We start from the raw sequence: 22,292 nt of genomic DNA on the forward strand, positions 1-22,292 counted from the left end.
TTAACATTTTAACGGAACCACACAAAGTTCTATAATAACAAATATCTTGGGTCCTTTGCAGGGGATGCTGAGAGGAAAGCAAGCGATTGTCGCCTAACTCATGGGCTGCTGCGAGCGTGAAGAAGTGTGGGCAAACAAGCTCTGACTCTTTCTGGCAAGGCAAGCAGCACACTGGAACCAACACTGCATTCACAGTGCCTACTATAGCGCTACGGCGTGGTGTATCGTTTAGTAGTTACGGTCGGCAACGGACGGAAACATCCCGTACTGGCCCCAAGTCATCCGACATTCACAGATTCCTTCGCTCCCAGAAAAAGGGGCAAGTTATACTGTACGTACAGTAAGTAGGAATAACACCATCTACATTCTGCATATAATGAAATGTTACGCAGCAGGTTTCACATTCAATAATCTCTCTTCAATGTTGTTTGTTCATAAGAGGATATGAAACAAACTCGTCTAAGGAGAAGGAACGTCTAATAAAGTGTGCTGGAATTCGACAGCGGCATAGTCTTGTCCTATCGATACCGCGATTTACCCTTACGCGATGTCGCTACGAGTGTTGGTCTAACTACACGGCTGATGCGTGAATACTGAATGGGGCAGTGGGAAAGGGGTGACGACAGGAAGGGCAACCGTCCACCCTCTACCACTAACATTGCCAAATCCACATTAACATGTCGACCCCATGAAGATACGGCATGTGGCCAGGTAAAAGAAAGAAGACAAATTTAGCGTCAAAAACAGGAATTACCGCAGCCTAACAGTTTCTCTTGCCGTTCATGCTTACAGGGATGGTATACAACAACGACGTAAAGTACACAGTCTTGAAATGCAATATTAAGTTCAATTTCCGTAGCTACTCGTATATCCATTGCGATGAAATCAGTGGTTTCAGGTAATACTTTCGCACAACCCAAAATCCGAAACGAGCTCATAGCGAAATTTTTCGAAGTTCAGCGGTCCTGAAATATCCGCGTCAGATGTTTGCGTACTTTGTGATGATATGATGATGTTTGGTTTGTAGGGCGCTCAACTGCGCGGTCAACAGCGCCCGTACAAAGTTCCAGTTTTTACATAGTCCAGTTTTTTACTCTGTCCAGTCTAGCCGCTGCCACGAATGATGATGATGATGATGATGATGATGATAATGAAATGATGAGGACAACACAAAGACCCAGTCCCAGGGCAGAGAAAAACCCCCACCCCGCCGGGAATCGAACCCGCGACCCCGTGATCCAGAGGCAGCAACGCTAGCCACTAGACCACGAGCTCCTGACTTGCGTACATTGTGACTAAAGTGTGCTCGTGCGCCATCATGAATGAACCACATTTGTATTCCTGCTGCAATGGCACAGACTCCAGCAAGGACGGCAATACATTAATGAGAAAATCCAGATAATGTGCCCCAATTAACTTTTTGGTAGCACGTATGACCCTAATAATCTATCGCCAAGTACGCCTGACAATACGTTGATAGAGAATCGGTTTTCGTGTTCTCTTTCCTGAATTGCTTGGGGATTTACATTTGCCCATAAATGCTGGTTGTGGAAATTCACAACACCATCTGTTGTGAACCCTGCCTCATCAGTAAATAAAATCTTGAATGTGAACAGTGGGACTGCGGCACACTTCTGCAACAGCCATTGACAGAGGCCCCGTCTGCCATGATGATCCTGTGGCCCTAGGGCCCGAACGCGCGGTAGATGATATGGGTGCAGCAATTGTTTATGAAGAACCCCCCCCCCCCAGATAAGAGAGAGAGACACACCTTCTGCTGCTGCTAATCGTCGCACACTGGCCCAGGGGCTTCTTCCCCCGAAAGTAGCACACGCTCCTCCATGTCAGGCGTGCTGACTGTGCTGGGCCTTCCGCTGTGAGTCTTTCGAGGTGCAAGGGTACCTATGTCCCTCAGACGCTATAGAAGTCCGTCGAAGAGCTTATCAGAGGGCACTCTGCGCTGCATATTTTTTTCAGCGTGGAGGGCACGGGATCGCAAGCTAAACCACAGCAGAATATCATATCCGCCATTACCTTTGTCGAGTAGTAGGTTTCCATTGCTAACAACTGGTGGAAGAGAGAAAATTTAAATGTACTACACGATTTGTACGTACAAACAGCGCAATAACAGTAAACACATAAATGAATCCGCATTTGGAAGAAGATAAAACACTGTGATACGTACTCAAGATTGCCAGTACTGTACTATAAGGCACACAAACGCGACGAAAACTAACGTAGCCTACAACACGACTCAACCCACACAACTGGTAGGTAGAGTACTGTGAATAAGACATTATAATACCCTGCCAACAAATTTGACGGAGCGCCAATGCAACCAACGTTTGTGCTAATATCCACAACCAGGTGTCGCTCAGCCCTTCCTATAAACACGTGTTTATCTCGGAAAGTATGCATCTCTGGACCCACGTCTATTGGACTTATTTTTCTTGTTTCTATGAGTACTACCAACTCTAAAAGTATCAGACACTTTTAACACCCTGTATAAAGGGTGTGAACAGCGTCAGACGTTATCAGTACCTGTCACAATTTGAAAGGGTCCTTATTTTGTGTCTCCATTTGGCCGGCTGGGCGAGTCGTGTAAAGGCCAGAGTTGTGGGGCATTCGGAAGTGACAGTAGCCCGATGTGGGACTGCATGGGAACGTGAGAGCAGGCATACTCGTCGCAAAAGTTCTGGTTGATCATGTCTGACCATCACAAGCGATGGTCGCCGTATTGTGCACCAAGCACATCGTAACCTCTTCACATTTGCGCCTGCCGTCCGAGAGCAAATAATGGACTCTGTAACATTCTGTGTTATCCCGCATCAACGACCGGAGACTAGCAGCTGCCGGAATAAGGAATTACCGTCCCATACCGTTAACACCATAACACAGGGGGCTGCCTTTGGAATGGTGCCGTGGCCGTAAGCAAAGACTGCTGATGAATGGCGTCGCATTGTGTTCAGCGATGATCCACGGTACGGCACTATCTCGGATAACCATAGTCGACGAATATGGCGCTGACCTAGGGAGAAGTCTCATTATTCCTATGTTCTGGAGAGGCGCAGCGATGTTACTCCTGGCATCATGGTGTAGAGAGCCATCGAGTATGACTTCAAGTCATGGATGGTAGTGATTGAAGGTGCTCTGACGGCACAACGGTAGGTCACGGACATCCTGCCTCCTTACGTGTTACCTCTCATGCGGCAATATCGTGGTGCCCTTTTTCAACAGAACAGTCCTCGTCTGCACGTAGCACATGTATCTACAAACTGTCTGCTTGGTCTAAGCTATCCCCGTGGCCAACAAGAGTCCCAGATGTACCTCCGATAGAACATGCGTTGGACCAGCTTGGACATCAACTCCATCCCAACGCCAGTATCCAGAATATCAGTGAGTTGCAACTGCTTGCAGGGTCCTCGAAAACACGGAGAAACTGTTACTGGCTGACAAACTACCGCAACAAAAATTATTAAATTCTGCATTTCTGATGGTTAAAACATTCTGCGGAGAAGGATATTGAAAATTAATATCTTTCATTACAAGTAATTCTGAAAGGTGATGTTTGCGCATTGTGGCATAACCTTCCCTACAGTGCCTGTGAATTCTCCAGCAGGTCTTCCCCCCCCCCCCCCCCCCGCACCGCCGCCCCCAACCCCTCTTCCACACTTCTGCAAGAGACAGAACCAGTCGTTATTACTTAAGCAAAAACAGCAACAAGACACTTCTTGGATAGCATCATTTGTGCCTAGACACGTTTTGCTCTTTCATCCACCTTCATATGATGAGATGAATTTATATCTTGGTCAGTTTTTATGGACTGAATTTTGAACGCTGCAGCTTCCTTTGGTTCTGTAACTTTTGTTCTGCAACTTTCCGTGCCTTTATATCGGTAGAGCAAGCACTTTTAGGATCACTAATTCAGCTCATCAGTCACGATATGGCTGTATCAGCGTATCAGTGCAGTCAAAGTAGTGTGGTCATATCTTACTTGTCTCTTTGCTGATATACGCGTACATGAATTTTTAAGAATTATTGACATCTGTATATCTATCAGATAAGCGAAACTATTAAAAACATCTTGTATAATTACTACAGTCACTCTTTTGTTAGATAAATCTTGCCACTAAATGGACCTATTAGAGTTTAAGGGAAGTCGTGATTGTAATTTGGAAGCTACAATTCATCATCACGGATGGTGCATCTGAATAAATAGGCACCACGCTTACAACCATCAATTTGTCACGCACCAGGAAATAGCCAACGTTCTATTAAAAATGGTTCAAATGGCTCTGAGCACTATGGGACTTAACATCTGAGGGCATCAGTCCCCTAGAACTTAGAACTACTTAAACCTAACTAACCTAAGGACATCACACACAGCCATGCCCGAGGCAGGATTCGAACCTGCGACCGTAGCGTGTAACCTCCCCCTCACTTATCGACCTTAATGACAGTGAAAAATTAAACCGCGTGCACCTAATGGAAATTTGGGAAAAGCAATCGTCACCGAAGTTAATTTGTCGGTAAAGAGGGAGGAAAGGGTTACATCTAAATGAAAGGAAAAATTCAAATGAAATTGGTGGAAATTAATTTTGAGAAAAGGGTAAAATTAATAAAGAAAGTAAATGTGCGGTCGTTACGTTAACAATTAATTGGCGTTAATTAGATATTGAGATTTGGGGAAAATTACGGTCGCCAGTCCTATGGACAACTACTATAATAACTGAAAATGAAAGATTAATGCACATATAATTAACACTAAAAGCGTGGCAACTGGAGGTTGACACGTGTTGTGTGAAAACTGAATGTTTGTCAGAAGTAATAAATTTCGCTACACTCTGACTTAATTTAGCAAAAGAATTAATAAAACCGGAAAATTGAAAGTTAATTTAGTGACTGAAAGAAATAGTGAACTTTGTTTCTGAAGCATTACAAAATTCAATAAAATAAGTTAGTCTTGGGCTACCTCAACAATCATTTCAAAAGCTACTTGAATCTACGCAATTTAGAAATAAGAGATTTAACTTTGAACTTGAATTAAATGATTCTGATTAACAAAAGTAAAATTTAGTACATACCAGGCTGAGCTGCAGTCACAGGTAAGCTAAAATATGGTAACAAAACTCGCACTCTTAATTTGTGCTTGTGTAATCTAAATATTGTAGCCAGCTATGAATACTTTAACTGAACTTTGAAATTAAAGCAGTGAAATGGAATGATATTACCTTAATGCTGGCGTTTGAATTTCAACGACACTCGGGTTCATTCCGGAAAAGGAAGGGACCCTGCTTGGTAATGCAATTGGGACAATGAGCAACAAAGGTTCATGCTACGTTGCTGTAATTTTGTGAGAAAAATTTAACAGTTTGAAAAGCTGAGGTCTGCCATACACTTTTAAAACTTTACGTGCTTTTAGTCTTCCTTGTTGGTTGACTGAAGGTTTGCAATCGTCGATCTGGGAGGTGGCGACAGTCACTCATTGTCGGCCGTCGCTGTTGCAGAAGCTGGATGTTGGCGCGCCTTCTTCTCGACACGGTCACCAGGCGAAACGGGCTCTTGATGTGCGCCAGCTAATGCTTCCCGACCGCGACACCGTGTCAGAAACTATCTTAGCAAGTCGAGCGCAATTACATGCTGCCAAACCCCGAAAGCGCGGCAACTCGCGGGAGCGTCACACAACACACCTGCTCCACCGCCCTACTCCAGCCAGACTCTCTCTACCCGCGCTCCATGCGGCAGAGTTAACTCAACCAAAGATCCTAAACACTTTGGTTCTCCACACGACCTATCGATGTAGTCGTTCGATAGCATAGTTTTCCCTAGGCCAGACCCAGCGTAAAAATACAAATAATATTTACATAACAAACCAATTATACATCGACATAAATGCATAAATATATATAGTAAAACAAATACAATATATAAAGACACAGAAATGTTATATCTTCAGTGTACAATAGATGGAAATAGGAGGATATGCATTTCCGGCGTTACAAGCGGTCGCGCGGTTCCAGACTGAAGCGCCTAGAACCGCTCAGCCACACCGGCCGGCAACGTTCTATTAAGCACAATGAGTATCCTAATGGGAAAGGCTGAAGTAACCAGATCGAGATATGCGTTCGTCTATACGATTTAAGTCTGAGTTAACGCCATGCACAGTTGCCATTTTCCGTAAAAGAGCAAGACCTCATGAGTCAGCCCCTCACAATGCCTGACCACACACAATGATGCTCAATCGAACATAATACTTGGTTTCAATAATTTCTCGCGGATTTATAACTGTCTACGCATGGTCATTGAGGTAATTTATTATTATGCCACTCTTTGCGCATACGGTCTCGATAGTGAAGAAAATGAAGGCTGCACATCTGGATCTTCAGTGCTACGTCCTAGAATTGATTAGCAGAAGTGTTCACCTGCATGATGGTCTCGTAAGCTTCGTCCGCTCCTCACCCACCTGTACCCTTCCCCCATCCCCCCTCCATCCTGAGCTCAAATACTCTCTCTTCATTTGGTGTGCTTCATCTTCATAAATGAAACCTTAAGGACGTTCAGCTGTATTACTGGATAATCTCTTCCGCTGTTTTATTGATCTTATTTAATTCACACGATCGTTTTCGAACTTTATCCGTGCTTGTAGTATTCTAACTCAGTCGAGACACTCCAAGTACATAAAATTATCCAACCACAACGAAAATCAGTTGTACATAAAATTATCCAACCACATCGAAAATCAGTAGTGCTACTGTAAACAATAAAATATGCCAGTTCTTGTGAACAGCCATTACGAAGCCAAAACATGCAGTAAACGAAGTTTGATGCAAGCCATGGGATCCGTCAGTATGATGTTCCCATGTCCTGCATGCCAGTGACCATTTTCAAAATCTGAACGGTGTAGTAAACGTGGATACGGTGTGTAGATTACATTAATTGGCCCCACACTTGGTGACAAAATGTAGTAAAACGATGCAGTACGCAGATTAATTGAAATAGCTCAACATTGGACGCCAAAATGTTATAAAATTACAAGTATAGGGTGTAACAGTAGTTATGTTCATTACAACATGCACGTTCTCTGACCATGCTATGTTGCATTCTTTATTTAACAAGTTTCAATATTTTTAGATGCACCCTATAGACCTATAGCCATAACTTACTCACGCCATTCTTCATCTGGAGGAATGGATTTTTATGTGCTGAAAATATTGAAAAAAAGACTGTGTAAAAGTAAAATTTTAATCAACATATCCCACAGGCAAGGGAATACTGGTGTATCATCGTGTATCAGTTTGGCAGCGTTCTTTCAAGTCGTTCAAGGTCTAACATTTATTATTTCCGTCAGTGTATTTCACTAAATCTATGGTAGTAACTATAAACTGCTGTGTAATTACAGGAGCACAAATCAGATATGTTTCGAGTACACAATCTGTGGAAAGTATATGAAGATACGAGTAACCATATAAAACCAGAACGGTAAGCACAATTCGCTATTTTCTTTTCTCGTTCGCTCCGTTACGCAGAATGCACTCCCGACAAGTGTCAGCTGTCAGTAGGTATGGCAATTCGTCTTGTGTTTGGATGCGCTTCTTTGCTTCGTTAGGGCACCTGAAACCACGGAAAGGATATCGTGTCTGCATACCACTTAAACTCTGTCAATGCGTTTTCGTGTTTTTACAATTATTGTCCTGTATTTCTGAAGCAGATATACTTATTACTTCCAGCACTCACGTGAACTAATCTTCATCTACAACTATGCTCTGCAAACCACTGTCCAGTGCATGGCAGAGGGTACTGCGCGTCAGCACCGGTTTAAGGCCCATGCGACACAAGCCGCCACTTGGGGTGGCAAGGCAAGAGGGGCATCAGAGATGCCACAACTATATAATTTCTACACGGACGTATCACAGTTAGAAGCGGCCTCTTGGGGTCATATTACGATCTGGCTGAATATTTGTGAAGCTTTCTTCAGATACCATTTCATTATAGATAACTGAATATTCTGAAAATATTCTGAGGTTAATGTTAACATATTCTGCCATGTCATTAATACAGAAGATGAACGATAATGGTCCTAAGAACCTTCCTTTTGGCACGCATGGTGTTACTTCTACATCTGCTGATCACACGCCATGAAAGATAACACAGTGCATCCTCCCTACCGAGAAACACTCAGTCTAGTCACAAATTTCATTTTGGTACCCCATACAATCTTAGTTTCAGTAATAAGCGCCGGTGAGTTTCAGGATCCAATGATTTTTGGAGGTCAATAAGTATTGTATCAACCTGACTGTCTAATGTGGCCCACGACTTAAAAATTACTAACAGAGCACCGACCTGGTGTTGGTCGCCCTCCGCTTCGCGAGCCATCTCTGTCACCACATGTTTCAGCTGTGTTCCTTGCGCCATGGTGTTCGTTTTCTACATATACATCTACATATATACTCCGAAAGTCACCGTATTGTGCATGGCGGACCTCACCTTGTACTGCTACTGGTCATGTCTTTTCCTATTCCACTCACATTGCTCCGTGTTGTTGTTGTGGTCTTCACTCCGAAGACCGATTTGTTGCAGCTCTACATGCTACTCTATCCTGTGCAAGCCCCATCATCTCCGAATAACGACTGTGTTGCGGCCACATGTAGTAAGCATTGCTTCACGCAGTGGAGAATGGCAAAACAGAGGCACGCCGGCGACCGAGGCGTTGCGAAGTAAGCACGCACAGATAGCCTCGCTGACAGCAGCAGTCTACCAAGCTGACGCAAGGACGCACGCAGACTGAGTGCCGAGCGAAGCCTGGAGAGTGCTGAGTAAGGGGAAGTGAGGCCAGCACGCTAAGTTACGCTGCAATATACTACAGAAGTAATAACAAAAAGCTACCACAGAGGGTAAAAAACGTCCTCCTGCTGGATATAAATAATGGAGTGCAGGCAGCAACAGGCAGAAGCCAGCAGTTCGGACCTGAGGACGGACGTGGTCCGTGTCCGAATGTTCAACCTTCGTAGGTGACGATTCCAGAAGTCTGTTCCAGCTCGCAGGAGTCATCCGTTCGCCGCCAGATGTCAAATTCAGCTCTGGAGGTCGGCCCGATTTCGGTCGGCACCATTGCTGACTAACTACAGCGAGAACTTCCAGCAGGACCGGCCGGGCGCCGCCGGGGACTGACACCCGGACTACACGGCAACCCGGCCCCACGGCGCGTGGTCCGTCCATGACGGGACCTCGCGGACATCGCGACAGACGGCTTCCCAGCCGCCAGTGCAGCAGGCGTCGGCAGCTGACCTCATGGCGACGCAGCTCCGTGGGCGTGCCCATACTGGGGCGCCGAGCGGCGACGAGTTCATCTCAACCACAGGGCATCCTGGCTTCAGCGGAGCAATGGTGGCCTGAGGCTCCCGAGTGCGATCAGCGGCGCGCGTTGCGCGCATTTTCGCAGAACCTACATAGCAGCAGCCAGGCGGAGGGATCCGCAGGGCTGGACAGCGACGACGAGGAAGAAATTGTAAAGGAAGTTCAATAAATAATAAATAAAACTCCACGCCGTCTCAGTTTTGGTGCAGCCACTGTGTTTGCTGCTAACAAGTGGTGCAGGAGTCGTAACAACTGCAACGTGGATCTTTCTGAATCTGCTTTCTGTATTCATCTCTTGGTCTCGCTCTACGATTTTTACCCCCACACTTCCTTCCAACACTACGTTGGTGATCCCTTGATGCCTGAGATCAACCGCCCCTTCTTCTAGTCAGGCTGTGTCAAAAATTTCTTTTCTCCCCAATTCTGTTCAGTATCCGTCATTAGTTACGTGATCTACCCATCTAATCTTCAGCATTCTTCTGTAGCACGACATTTCAAAAGCTTCTATTCTCTTCGTGTTTAAATTGTTTATCGTCCACTTTCACTTCCCTACATGGCTACACTCCAGACAAATACCTTCAGAAAAGACTTCCTAACACTTAAATCTATATCCGATGTTAGCAAATTTCTATTCTTCAGAAACACTTTGCTTGGCACTGCCAGTCTACATTTTATATCCCCTCTACTTTGGCCATCATCAGTTATTTTGCTGTCCAAATGGAAAAACTCAACTACTACTTTAAGTGTCTCATTTCCTAATTTAATCGCCTCACCATCATCTCAATTAATTCGACTACATTCCATTATCCTCGTTTTGCTTTTGTTGATGTTCATCTTATATCCTCAGGATCTGTCCATCTGTCCATTCCGCTTAGTTGCTCTTCCAAGTCCCTTACTGTCTGTGACAGAATTACAATGTCATCGGCAAATTTGTCTTTGTTTACTATACTGCTTGCTCAGTATACAGATTGAACAGCATCGGGGATAGGTTACAACCATTTCTCATTCCTTTCTGAACCACTGCTTCCCTTTCATACCCCTCGATTCTTATAGCTACCATATGGTTTTTGTGTAAGTTGTAAATAGCCAATCGATCCCTGTGTTTGCCCCTGCTACCTTCAGAATTTCAAAGAGAGTATTTCGGTCAACACTGTCAAAAGCTTTCTCTAAATCTACAAATGCCATAAACGTAGATTTGATTTTCCTTAACCTATCTTCTAAAGTAAGTCGTAGGGTCAGTACCGCTTCGCGTTTTCCTACGTTTCTCCGAAATCCAAATTGATTTTCCCTGAGGTCGGCTTCTACAAGTTTTCAGATTTTTCTGTAAACCATTCGTGTCAGTATTTAGCAACCATGACTTATTAAACTGATAGTTCGGTAATTTTTACTCCTCTCGGCGCCACCTCTCTTTGGAATTGGAATTATTACATTCTTCTAGAAGTCTCATATATCATACACACCGCATGGAACAATATTGTCATGGTAGGTTCTCCCAAGGCCATCAGTAGCTCCTGCAGGCAGTATCTGTCTTTTCCCTAGTGAAATATGCTTCTAAATCTTTACATTTGTCCTTTAGCCATTCCTACTTAGCCATTTTACACTTCCTGTCGATCACAAATCTTAAATGTTTGTATTTCCTTTCACCTGCATTTTTAAATTTTCTATTGTCATCAGTTAAATTCAATATCTCCTGTATTATCCAAGGATTTGTACTATGGCTACTGTTTTTACCTACTTGTTCCTCTGCTGCCTTCACTATTTCATCTCTTAAACCTACCCATTCGTCTTCTACTTTGTTCTTTCCCCCTGTTCTAGACATCCGTTGCCTAATGATCCCTCTTAAACTTTCAAAATCTCTGTTTCTTTCAACTTATCTCGGTCTCATCTCATTAATTTCCTAATTGTTTTGCAATTTCTTCAGCTTTAATCCACAGTTCAGAAACAATACATTGTGGTCATAATCCATACCTGCCTGTAAATGTCTTACAATTTGAAATCTGGTTTCGAAATTTCTGACTTACCATTATATAATCAATCTGAAACCTTCCAGTGCCTACAGGTCTCTTCCACGTATACAGCTCTGTTTCACGATTCTTAAACCAAATGTTTGCGATTATTAAAGTATGCTCCGTGCAAAATTCTACCACTCTACCAACCTTCCTGCAAGCCCTAATTTCTCGTATCTTCGTGGTCCTTGCCTGAAAAGTACGTTGGCGGCAATAGAAACATTCTACGGTCAGTTTCAAATGCCGGATCTCTAAATTTCGTCACTTGTGTTCTGCGAAAAGGAAGTCATCTTCCTTCCAGTGATTCTCACTTGAGTTCACGAAGCATCTCCGTCATAATTAAGTGTTGATCAAACCTACCAGCTATATATCTAGCAGCCCGCCTCTGAATTACTTCGATGTCTTCCTGCAATTGAGCTGGTGGGGATCTCAAACTTCCGAGCAGTATTCAAGAATATTCCTTTACAGGTGACCCACACATACCTAAAATTCTCCCAATAAACCGAAGTCGACCATTCGCCTTCCCTACTACCATCCTTACTTGCTCGTTCCACTTCATATATTTTTGCAACGTTACGCCTAGATACTTAATCGACGTGACTGTATCAACCAGTACACCGCTAACGCTGTATTCGAACATTAGGGTATTGTTTTTTCTACTCATCTGGATTAACTTACATTTTTCTACATTTAGAACAAGCTGTCAGTCATCACACCAACTAGAAATTTTGTCTACGTCTTCTTGTATGCTCCTGCAGTCACTCAACGACGACACCTTCCGCACAACACAACATCAGCAAACAGCCAGAGATTGCCACTCGCCGGCCGCTGTGGCCGAGCGGTTCTAGGCACTTCAGTCCGGAACTGCGCTGCTGCTACGGTCGCAGGTTCGAATCCTGCCTCGGGCATGAATGTGTGTGATGTCCTTAGGTTAGTTAGGTTTAAGTAGTTCTAAGTCTAGGGGACTGTTGACCTCAGATGTTACGTCTCATAGTGCTTAGAGCCATTTGAACCATTTAGATTGCCGCTCACGAAAACACTTAATTCTTTCCTTCTTACGATTTGGCTTTCTGTGGATTTGGGGCCGGATGCCACTCGTGACGTCATAGTAGTCAGTTTCCCTAAGGAAGGAAAGTCCTGCATGCCATCGGTCTGTGAATCGCGTAAAGTTTGTTCGTCGCGTAATCGTATTTTCAATATTTGAGTCTCGTGTTTCCACGGAAACCAAACTCGGGCTAGCTGATGTATCACTCCGGCTATGGCTCACCTCCCCGTCCCGTAGGCAGTGCGCTACGAACTAAACTTTATCACGTTTAGTTTTTAATATGTTTTGTTGCCGGCCGGTGTGGCCGTGCGGTTCTAGGCGCTTCAGTCTGGAACCGCTCGACCGCTACGGTCGCAGGTTCGAATCCTGCCTCGGGCATGGACGTGTGTGATGTCCTTAGGTTAGTTAGGTGTAAGTAGTTCTAAGTTCTAGGGGACTGATGACCTCAGAAGTTAAGTCCCATAGTGCTCAGAGCCATTTTTATATTTTGTTTTTATAGCGTTTCTATTCTCTTGCCTGTCCTTATCGTCCCTCTTTTTTTATGAGTTCCTCAGGTAGCAAATACGCTTAAGAAAAACTTCGAGCATATTATTCTGATTAGTTTAGATTTATTTCTCTTAAGGAGCCCTCCTTGCTACTACAGATTATCACCATTGAAAAATATATAAAAATAGAGTGATTAAACGTAACTGAAAACATTATTTCTGACTCGGAAAAATAAAGGACACAACGCCTTTCTTCCAGATTACGCCTCGAACTTGGCCTTGCTTTATTGTAGAATTTAAAAAGTCGTGTGGTCATCTAAACTTAAGAAAGGGAAATACGAGGGACATTTCATAAATAACGCACACTATTTTTTTTCTTTTCCTGTTTTTTCAACATTTCTTTACAGTCCTTCAATATAGTCTCCCTGCTTCTCGATGACTGAATCCCAAAGTCCCTGAAGCCCTATTATTCCATCCAGGACACCGCTTCTCTTCATCTGTCGAATGTCTCGGATAACGGTGGTAGAAAGCTCGCCGAGAAAAGATAACGATTTCCGGACATCGTTTTTTTTTTTTTTTTTTCCAACTTCAGGAACAAGTGGAAGTCTGGTAGTCTTATTTTCGAGCTGTAGGGAAGATGCGGCAACACTTCTAATCCGCATTCGCGCAGTTTTTTGGGCTACACCATTGCCGATATGCGGACGGGCATTGTCTTGGAGAATGAGTGGCCCAGCCTCGAGCAACTGAGGTGGAGTTTTGTGCATTTTTCTGCGCAGGTTTTACGTGAAGTTACGATAATACACTGCTGTGACACTTGTTCCACATGGACTCTATCTGTCATGATGATGCTTTGGCTATCATAAGCAAAAATCACTATTTGCTTGAGCTCTGATTGAGCGCATTGTTTTTTTTTTTTTTGTTTTTTTTTACATGGAGAATCTGAAGCTCTAGCTCTCTAGCTCTCCATTCTTTGGATTGTGATTTCAACTCCGATTCAAAGTCTCTAATCCAGTTTCGCCAATAGCGAAAATTCGACACAAGAATCCTTGACCTTCACAGTCGAATCGTTGTCTGGGCAACGTTGTAGTGTCCAGGCGTTTCTGATTCTCTTCAGCAGTCAAACAGTATGGGATCCATCTCGCAGAAATTTTTCTCTTCTCCAAATCACTTGTCATAATAAGGAATACTAATGCTGGGGGAATTCCCGTGGCTCCAGAGAGTTCCTCACAAGTAGCACTGCCATATTCTTCAGGAGGATCTGCCACAAATTTCACACTTCGTTGATCTATTGACGTTTTTGGCCTTCTGGGTATTGGATTATCATCTATGCTCATACGAGCACGTGAAACTGTACTGAAATCCACTGTAAATTCACCACAAACGTCACCTAACACACCTTGAATTTCTGTCGGGCTTTTGCTGCGTAAAGCGATTTTGATGTACGACCTCTGGTCTTCAACAGTCATACTACCGGAGACCCCTGCAGGGTCCATTTCTACCTCTCGCCAATTTTATGTTACAGTACACAGCGATAGAACAAAACACATGCTTCTTCCTCAAGCTCGCAACTACATCTGCCGTAATTTTCATTGTCCTTGCATCAGACAGTCCATAGTAATACCTACCTGTGCATTATTTATGAAACGTCCCTCGTATGCTCCTATTGAAAGTTACAGTCACGATAAGTAATTTCTGCCTATAGAATGAAACTACAATTCTGGCCATTAAATCTGCAATTCCAGGAAACATAGAAAATAACTAAATGTTGGTTATAGTGCATTACGATATTGTAGGAGGAATACATGATTAAATTTGTAGGAGGTGTAAGGGTATAAAGGGTGTGAAATTTAGTACACTGTGTTGCCATCCCTAACAGCAGTAATCGGCATCGATTCGAACTTAGCTGGGCTGACAGATATAGGTACGTCGTACCACGTTGATTCATCTCGACGATAGAGTTCATCAATCGTAGTGTCTGTCGAGTCGTGGCGCGTAGTCTCTCAGTAACCCATGTTCAATGGCTTAGAGATCTGGAGAGCGAGCTAGCCAGTGTAACAGACCAGGAAGGGCCTTATTTTCGCTACACACAGTAACACCAAAAAAAAAAAAGAATTGCATTAAATTTGAAAGCATATACCGGTATGGCAAGCTAGCAGCATTGTTGCTAGCGTAACGTTTGATTAATTGTTGAGCTCAGTTGGAGGGCGATTACTACTGTCGTGAGCTACAATTGCTGTATAGTTCTGGAGTTGTCATTATTGCACGTGTTACCTATTATTCTTTTCCTGAGAGTAGTCTGCCCATTATAAGCGACGTGGAGAAGCTAAGTGATGCACACAATAGGAGACGAACTACAGAAAGAAAATGGAAAATACGTAAAAGCTAAAAGATTTGACGAACGTGTAGATGTGAAATTGGGCCGTTCGATCTACAGTAGTCACATTAACAATGGAGGTGAAATTTTAACATCATTGAATGATCCCGTTGATGGCGATGAAATATGTGTTGAGAGTGATAATAGATTTAGGAGTGGAAGAGGCATTGTTGTTGGTGTTGATGGTGTAGAGGTATTGATCCTGTGGGGTCCTGCCCGCTCTTCTCGTATAGGGTGCCTAAACAATGCTGCGTTCTCAGAATGCTATACAACAGTTCAAGCAAATACCATTAGCAGTTTTTATTACAAATAAGAAAAATGACAATACTTAACTTGTATTTACAAAGGTGTCGCAAGCGATGGGTGACATGCAACCAAGTCACAGTCCTTTATAGGTCAGAGTCCTTTATACAGTGTTCATGCAAGTTTTTCACACAGTTTGTGTGCTGTCGTAGGACTCTCTGCAAGGCCTGTCTGTATACTGTCCCGATAGTGAGCGGCCGAGGCTGGCAGGAGCGGTGCTTATATTATCCTCTTGTAGAGGCCGTTCCTGTCTGGGTGCGGTCCTAATCGGCGCACCATTGGCCGATGTTTCACCTCCTTCTCTTATCTTGCGTTCTTCATCTTCGTTCCGGCGCTTGTGGGTACGCCAGAACAGACCCTAGCTGTAGCAATACATTTTCTGTATAGCGCATTACCAAGGTGGAAGGTTACTTCATGCCAACCCTAAAAAATTTAAGAAACGCAAATTTTGTAAACTGTTGTTAACGTTTACTCACAACTCACTTTTTAAAGACATGGTAATGTGTAAGTAAGGTACTGAACCTGAAAGTACTGAATATGACATTCACTGGGGAAAGTGACGTCTACTATTAAGACAAGTCTTTGGATTAAGATCACTTGAACAATTTAAAACATTTATGGTATCACATAGAAGAGTTCGTTAAAAACAATAAACTTTTCTTTTCAAGTTTCAAAATATAAAGTAACTGACCAGATTACAATATTTGCAAAAGGTAGGCATAAACTACCCCCAACCTTTGGTACTGCGAGGGTTAAAGATGTCAAAGATGGTAGCATGAAGCGTCCAACATTTGGAAACAATGAAATAGAGGAGTACAAAGGCGATCTCAAGTAAAGTCGCGAGAAGTGTGTGAAGGAAAAAGAACAAATGGTGCGTATAGGTACAAGTTTGGGCGTTGAGATAAAACTGTGTTTTAAAATGCGAACTACGTAAACAAAACTTTCAATGACCCATCGAATTGGGTTATTACTGATGCTACCTGACAGTTTTATTGCTAGTGACATAGATATTCGGACGGCATCAGCACATTATCAAAAACCGCAAACTAGCAAGTGGAGAAGAGCAGCTGAGACAGTGATCCGTTTTTCTTCCAAAGACAAGATTGGTATTCTGTTGCAGACTGTTTGATAATAGTATAAAATTCCAAAACACATCTACCGAAAGAAAACAAATCCTTTTCAAATGGTTCAAATGGCTCTGAGCACTATGGGACTCAACATCTGAGGTCATCAGTCCCCTAGAACTAAGAACTACTTAAACCTAACTAACGTAAGGACATCACACACATCCATGCCCGAGGCAGGATTCGGACCTGCAACCGTAGCGGTCGCGCGGTTGCAGGCTGAAGCGCCTAGAACCGCTCGGCCACACCGGCCGGCCACAAAGCCTTTTAATGGTTTTAGAAAACAGTTATTTATCTCTGTTTGGGCTGTAATATGGTGCTTCCCTGTTTTCACCGCCCACATTATATTAGAAATCTTTCTTTATATTTTAGTCATAAATGTTGGCAATATTCTTAATTCTGATCATTGACTTAATTAAGAGAATAATTGGTTACAGTTTTCGCTGTTCTTGTTTTGAAAGGAACCTCACTTTTGGAAATAAAGTTTGTGTTGACTGGAAAAATGCCGCAAAACCTTTTACTGAGCACGAACTTTGTGCAGAACACTGATATTCTCTGAGGGACATGACTGGAAGGTCCAAGATGTCTGGGTGGCTTTACAGAAACATAAAAAGAGAACTTCAGAAGGAGAAACAGTATTGGTGGGATGTCCTCAAACGTGTTATCACTTTGGTCAAGACATTGGTTGTCACGGTTTATCGTTATGAGATTGCAATGAACATTTTGGGTCATATTCTGGTGGGGACTTAATAAGTTCTCTGGAGCCATATAAAATTCGATCCCTTCCTTCCCGGGCATATATGGCATTCTCTCTCCAAAGTTAGTGACGGAATGTTCTGTTTGTGAACTAAAATACACTGTCAAATAAGATTAACATGACCAACTGTCAAGATCCTGAATAACCACATTTTGCAACACAGACCGCTGCGAGATGTGCAGGAAGAGAGACAGGGGGGCTCTGCAAGGCATCAGCAGGGCTGAGGAGCCATGCCAATTCCTGGGGCCCTATTCTGTATCTTTTGGTAGCTTTGCGAATCGGTTCGGTAGGCGAGCATACCGAACAGTCTGATTATCACAGGAGAGCCCTCACGATAGTCTGCAAGCATTTCAGAAGCGATTCCACACAGTTCTAGCGAACCGAAGCTCTGTTGTCCGTTCTCCTTGCGCCAGCCAGTCAGCAAGTGGCCGCAGATCGCACGTGCGCACTGCAGCTCCACGAACCCGAAGCACACACGCTATTCTTCACGCTACAAAAATTGTGTTTAGAGTACGTAGTACTGCTCAAGTATCAGCGGAAATGTCGGAAGAAAATGAGGTTAGTAGGATCACATCCCGATGTATGCAGAATAACGAAAAAAATGTTCAATTGTGTGTGAAATTTTATGGGACTTAACTACTAAGTTCATCAGTCCCTAAGCTTACACACTTCTTCTTCTGTAGTGGTCAATCCAAGGACTGGTTTGCAACAGCTACAATGGCAGCTTGTCTCCATTCTGTGCGTCTTTCAGCTTCTCTCTTCATTTCTTTATAGGTGTTACATCCCACACCTTTCACGATTTGATCCATGTACCTCAGTCGTGGTCTTCCTCTTGGTCTTTTTCCCTCGACATATCCCTCTATGATTGTGTTCAGGAGTCCTTTATGTCTTAATAGATGGCCTGTAAATTGCACTCTTCTTTTAACAATGAAACTCCAGAAGCTTCTCTTCTCACCTGCTCTTTCCAGAACCACTTCGTTTGTGACCTTCTCGATACATTTTATTTTGAGCATGCGTCTATAGCACCACATTTCAAAAGAATTTAGCTTCTGGTCTTCCTCTATCCTGAGAGTCCATGTTTCACACCCATAGCATGCCACCACTCCACACATATGATTTCAAAAATCTTTTCCTGATTTCAAGATTGATGCTCTTAGATGTTGATATGTTTTTCTTCTTGTTAAAAGCAGCCTTTGCTTGAGCTATTCTACTTCTCACTTCTGCCTTGATCCTTCCATCCCTGGTAATATTACTGCCCAGATAAGTAAATTTATCAACTTGTTCAAGCAGTTCATTGCCTACATGAACTTGGACTTTCACTTGATCTTCTTTGTCGCATGCCATTACTTTTGTTTTTGCTTTATTAATTCTCATATTATATTCTTCACCCATAACTTTATCCATTCTATTCAGTAGGACTACAAGATCTTCTTCACTTTCAGCCAGGACAGCTATATCATCGGCATATCTTATCATATCTATTCGTTGGCCATGAATTACTACACCTGTCTGTGAATTTTCCCTTACTTTTTTCAGCGCCTCTTCAATGTATACGTTAAAGATAACAGGGGATAGTGCGCAACCTTGTCGGACCCCTTTCCGTATCTGCACCTCTTCTTGTTTTGTCCGTCCACGGATAACTGCTGTCTCGTTTTTGTACAGGTTCCATATCATTTCTCTATCTTTATGGTCTATTCCTACTTTTTTGAGTACCTCAAACATCTTATCCCATTTAACATTATCAAAGGCTTTCTCTACATCTACTAAAGCTATGTATGTTTTCAGGTTCTTATCTAGTCGTTTCTCTATTATTAGTTTTAGAGCAAATATTGCTTCTCTGGTTCCTCTATCTTTCCGGAATCCAAACTGGTCTTCGGAGAGTGTACCTTCGACTTTTTTTTTCTATGCGTTTTAGGATAATTGAGGTTAATATTTTAGAGGCGTGCGTAACTAGGCTGAGCGTCCTATAATTTTCACATTTTGTAGCATTTGCCTTCTTTGGAATGGGGATCACTACTTAACCTAAATTATCCTAAGGACAAACACACACACTCATGCCAGAATAATGATAGGATATTTGAATGTGTTCTGGAAATTGTTATAAATTCCGTATTATATCATTTTATTCCCTTTCACCTTGACATCTTGTTTTGGATTTTTTACTTTCGGTAAACGAGTCAGGAACGGTGTGTAGTACCGCATTGTACAAATACATCTATAAAAACAACTGAAATTTGTTTTACAGAGTGTCAACGAATAAGAAGATGCACAGAATGTCGCTCCTAGTGATCCGAAGGGTTAAGTAGCCTACTTCCTGACACATCAACGATTTGGTCTTAAAAACAAAATTTAAAAAACGCCTTTTCGACAGTGTGTGGTGAATGCAGCTATTGATGTTCGTCGGAGTTTATAACATGCATCTGCTGAATCAAAAGTTTCGTATATGGTGGTATAGTCTAAAAATATTATGGCAGGGATCTTTCATCTCTCTCTACAGTTATTAAGGATTCGATCACAGATAAATACTTGTGACAAGCAGTAGTACAAAGATGACTGCTGCCAGTATCATTCATTACTGATAAAAATCTTACGAATACTGCAAAAGAATACCTAACTTCCACGAATAACAAGAACTCTCAGAATGTGTTATAAACAAGAAGAGGAAGAAATGAACCTAGCAAGACGCGAACCTTTGACATTCAGCACTACAGGCTTTTGCCTTCACCACTTGGTCACGACTATCAACACGGTTCAGGTGCTCTACTTCTGCTGAGTTTAATGCTGAGCGACATTGGCTGATTTTGTTGCATAACGATTAGTGCGTAAGCTTCAATTGCATGAGATTTTGGAAGGTTTCCACTATTAGGCTTCACAAAAATCCTTTCCATTGTAAGTTAAAAGTTGTAAACCCATTTCGATAATTAATAACACCATTTGCAGGAAAAAGTACGAGAACTCACCAGTAATTTCAGTTAACACACATATAATATACATAAGCAGAACTGAAGTCCTGAAATTTAATGATTTTGAAACTCTTAACTACATAAAAATAATAGGTATTTTGTGACAATACTGACCGAAAATGTTTTTTGATGTTACAAGTATTCACAGTAACAACAATACAAACCATATTTCTAACAAAGGAACACAGTCTATTATGAATTCACTTTCCACTCAGATGCGTCAAGGTGATTCTTCAGTAAAACATAATCACCAAATCCGAAACTAAAAGCGCTCAACATTTCCAAAATAACAAATTCTAGCTGTAAACAAATCACACCTAGCCGAACGAGTGGCCATAGCGAAACTCCTATCAGTACAGTTGGTGAAAAATAGGCGGCAGACCGTCGGTAAACAGGATTGGGTTGTTTTGGGGAGGAGACCAGACAGCGAGGTCATCAGTCTCGTTGGATTAGGGTAAGACGGGGAAGGAAATCGGCCGTGCCATTTCAGAGGAACCATCCCGGCATTTGCCTGGAGTGATTTAGGGAAATCACGGAAAACCTAAATCAGGATGGCCGGACGCAGGATTGAACCGTCGTTCTCCCGAACGCGAGTCCAGTGTGCAAGCCACTTCGGTAACAGGCCTCAGAAGCTTACAGAGTAGCAACTTCGGCTAACGAACCGAAAATGACGTCACTACCGAGGCTAAGCTACGGCATCGATCGCTATGAACGATACAGAATAGGGTTCCTTGGCCGTGTCCAGCTGCGCTAGTTTTCTCGTTGTGGATCCAGGGGCCGATCAAGATGATACCACTGATTTTAGATAGGGTTTAAACCTGAGAAGTTTAGTTGTCAGGGGATTATGGTAAACTCATCCTGGTGCTCTTCAAACCACGCACGTACGCAAGTGCATTGTCCGGCTGGTAGATGCCATTGTGATGAGGAAAAACAAACTGTGGATATCGTCCCCAAGGATAGATTTATACTTGTGTTGACCCATTGTACCTTCAAAAATAACGATATCACTCAGGGAATACCATGAAAACATTCCCCAGACCACAATATCCCTTCTCCAGCCTGGACACCTTGCTTCAAACGTTTCACGCCATACACGCCAACGTTCATATGTGCAATAGAGCATAATACGTGATTCATCTGAAAAGGCCACCTGCCGCCACTCAGTACTGCTGTGCAAATTCCAACCTTCGTCGCCGATGAACAGCAGTCAACATGGGTGGTACAGTATCAGCCGCAATCCGGGTGGCAGCACTTTCAAATACACGCGTCGATAGTTACGCCGTCGCGTTTTTTACAGCCGCCACAACGACACGAGGGCGCTTCCACGAAAGATTACGTCGCTGCCAATGAGATGCAAGCATCCTCTCTCTAGAGCTCCAGCGGCGGGTGTACTTAGGTTCGAACATTTATGCACTAAGCTCATTTTGTGTGTTTTCCAGTTGAATAACATTTACAGACTTTCATAGTGGCCAGGGCTCGACATCTTCTGAATAAACATTGGACTAAAGAGTGACAGATTTATAAATCCTTTTATCTGTATAAATTTCTACATCCAAATCTACCGTTAGCAACTGGCGCTACAAATACAGCAACAAAGTTACGTATTATTCTTTTCTATTTGATATTAGGTGTAGAATAAATTAATGTCTGAATTCTCTGTTCACGAACAGCATCTGTTCCTCGCTCCTGTGTCCACTAAAGAACTACACTGCGTGCAAAGGAATTCACAACAGGTGCATGAAACAGGCACCTGCTGTGGAGGCCTGTACACTGCAACGTTCGCTGAACGGTTGTTATGGAGACAGTGTTGGTAGCCCCTTGGTTCATCTGGGAGATCAGTTCTACACCTGACTCGCCTGACGTGGACCAATTAGCTCTCGT

This window comes from Schistocerca nitens, chromosome 3, assembly GCF_023898315.1.
Source record: "Schistocerca nitens isolate TAMUIC-IGC-003100 chromosome 3, iqSchNite1.1, whole genome shotgun sequence".
Taxonomy (NCBI): Eukaryota; Metazoa; Arthropoda; class Insecta; order Orthoptera; family Acrididae; genus Schistocerca; species Schistocerca nitens.